Here is a 3,413-nt window from a genome sequence, read left to right on the forward strand (position 1 = left end):
ACTACTACTACTACTAATCATCATCATCATCATCATCATCATCACAACAATAATATATTGTTTTTCAACAGAAAGAGTTCACCACGTATGTCCAGTTCACACAGCAAAAGAATTGAAATGACTCCCTCTACCCAAGGGACTCACCATCTTTAAAAAGACATGAGAAACTCCAGCAAGCAGCCACTGGAAAAACTACATTATGCTGAATAAACAGTGATAGTTGCTTTCCTGCTTCTAAAATATTAGAGCATCTTCACTTTAAAGGTGCCTCTTTACCTAGATTGCAGTATTTCACATTTGTATAGCACTTTTTGATTATATCATTGTGACAACAACCCTACGAGGTAAGTAGGCACCCCCTTCCTAAAAACAACTCTGAGGATCAGGAGTTGGGACCTGTGATGTCAGAACCCGGTGATCACATAGTTGCAGACTAGTGAATGACCCCCCAAAAATTTGATGTCAGAGTGGTGTGCCAAATGAAAGGGGGGGGGGGAGAAATAGCACAAGAAATCTCCACATTGTTTTAAAGGAGTTTTCCCAATGTTTCAAGTGGAAAAGTGGAATATTTCCTTTTTCAGATTTATGAGTGAAATTAACATGAATAATAGTGAAATGCTATTAAAAATAGTGTGTTAAAATGATACTGTGTTACACCAGGTCACTCTGTTGCAGGACTCCTGCTTCACTACACCTTCTCCTCCCCTCCTTCCAGACCAGTGTTTATTCTCTGCCATACCACTTCATATGGTCTGCCTATTCAAAGTACCTCTGGAAGAAACTGGTGCTGACATCATCACCAATGACTTCTGGGTTGGGAGGCCAGATGCAATACGATCAACACCAGTGAAAGGCTCAGGAAGATGGGAAGGCATTTTCAAGTGTGGAAAAGCATGCTTTGGAGCTCTGCCCGCCAAGCTGAGCCTCCTACTGCTGTTTGTTGTGTCACATTCTGGTCTTGCTGCTGGGTGGCCAGTGGTCCCATGAATACCACCATACACCACCTGTACCACTGGTTGAGAAATGCTATTCCAGACCAATGGGAGGAAGTGCAGTGATACATCAACAGTATGGAAAGGAGAGACAGGATCATAGAGGTTAGTTCTCAGACCCCCCCCCCCCATTCCAAATCTTGATCTGAAACCATGAGATCTAGAAACCCCAAAGGTAAGTATTATTATATCCCCATATTGCAGCTGTGGAAGTGTGCCTGTTCTAGGGCCATCAAGTAAGTGTATGGCAAAGGTGAGCTTCAAACCAGGGAAGTTCTGCTTCACAGTTCAAACTCTTAGCCAGTAGGTTACATTGGCTCACTTCTTCTCCTATGTCTTTTTAAAAAATACTGTATGTATTAACTAGTTTTGAAGCATTTCAACCTTGTTGCCAGCAGCAGAACTAGCAGGGTGTCAACAGCAATTGCTTAGTGTTTTCTGAGCCACTTAGTGGATGTGCAAGATGAAAAATGAAGGTACTTCTCTTTCCATAGTGGGAAGAATTTTCTTTCTTTATAAATTTTATAAGGCCCCAATCCCATCCATTTCCCCTCCCTGCCGATGCACTGCCCCAGAATGGTGACCGCTGCATTCTGTGGTTGGGGGCAGTTGCAGAGGTCTCCTCTGGATAAGAGAACCATAGTTCCCTAACCTGGCGTAAGCCTCCACGGCACAGCACAGCACAGGGATGGGTCTACTTGGACCTGTGCTAACTAAACAGCTGGCACAGATCTGTGTGGACCCGTGCCACAGGATCGGGTTGGGGGGGGGTAGATAGAGGTGTTTGAAAATGGTTTTATTTTTTTTTACAGATTTTGTGATTTGGAAAAAGAAAAATGGAAAAGGCAAAAAGCGATATTTTTTTTATTCTGAGTTCTAATTTTTATTCATTTTAAACACTTTAAAAGTGTACTAGGTTGGTGATATCAGCAACCTATCAGTATCAGCAGATGTAACCACAGTATTATTTCTAACTGGAAAAGTAATCTAATTTCTGGAAAATATCTTAAACAACAAAATGTGATGGTTTGTGTTTTTATGCATTATCAACAAGAACAAACACCACTAGGGACAGGATATCAGTGGCACCAGCTCTGCTGATCCTGCCACTCCCTGGGCCTGATCCGTCCATCCTCACCCTGTTCCACCTCCTCTCCATAACATTTTGCTCCCTCCCTACTCCCGTTCCATTTCCCCCATTCCCTCCAGCCTCCTTTACTGACTTACCTGCTCCTATGAGTGGATGGGGAAGTTCTGGCGAGTGGCGGGGGAACGCCGAGTAGTGTGCTGTCTTTTACAACTGGCACTGACTGGTTTGCGGCAGCCAACAGCACAGAAGGCACATCACCAATAGGTGGCATGCATAAAATTGGTCCATAAGATCGTTCTACTACAGTTTCAGCTCTATGTCGGAAACTACAAAATTCTAAGATAACAACACTTAGTATTTATATTGCATATTTTCCGTGTTCAAGCAAAACACAACACATACATTACCTCAGTAATCCTTGCATCATCCTTGGAAGGTAGACCAGTATTGAGGTTGAAAGAATAATAGCTTTCCTAAGGGAATTCTTGGCTGAGGACAGTTTTGGACTGGAAAATTTTCTGGCTCCCAGCTCACACTTTTAGCCACTAATTAAAAAATAAAAAAAATGTATTGAACATTTATAGAAGTTGGGGTGAGAGTGAGAAGCAGCTTCCCTTGCATGGAAGTTGGTGGTTGTGCCCAGAATGTATTTTGCACATGTTTGACTCTATAACAGGGATGCTATCTGGGTTGTTGGCATCCTTCAGTCTCGGAAGACTCTGGTATCGCACTCTGAATGGTGGTTCTGGAACAGAGTGTCCTCTCCAGTGCGCGAAGCCTGGGTAAAGTAGATATGGAGGATAGACTGTTACCCATGCAACAAATCCCCCCTCTCCACGTCACCGAAATGGTCCAATGGAAAGGCAGAAGCCAATACGGTTGGTTCCAGCGGCGTCGCAGGAGTTGCCAGAATGTGACTGTGTTCAGCCATGAACTGCCTCAGGGAATCCGGCTCCGGATTTTGCCTCGAGGTTGACTCCTGAAGCCTTTTCCATAACTGGATGTAGCCACAAGGCAGTGGAGGTTTGGGATCAGAGTTTTCCTTCTCTCAGATGAGCTGCCTTCCCAGGCTGACGAGTCCCATCTACCCGGTGGCTGTTTAGTCGCCTCTTACGACAAGTACAGCCAAACTGAGGGCCTATTCTTATCCCCAGCCCCCAGGGGATCTGGGGTGGGGATAAGAATCTGCTTATCAGATCTGCTATCTGGGTGCAATTCTGTAATCCTCACTGACCACACTGCAATCAAAGGAATTTGCTCTTTTTATCAGTTGTGAGTGTGTCTTTGTCTGTAGAATGCTGAACACTTTTTCTGAATAACTTTTCTTCCAT

The sequence above is a fragment of the Tiliqua scincoides genome, chromosome 2, assembly GCF_035046505.1.
Source record: "Tiliqua scincoides isolate rTilSci1 chromosome 2, rTilSci1.hap2, whole genome shotgun sequence".
NCBI classification, from domain to species: domain Eukaryota; kingdom Metazoa; phylum Chordata; class Lepidosauria; order Squamata; family Scincidae; genus Tiliqua; species Tiliqua scincoides.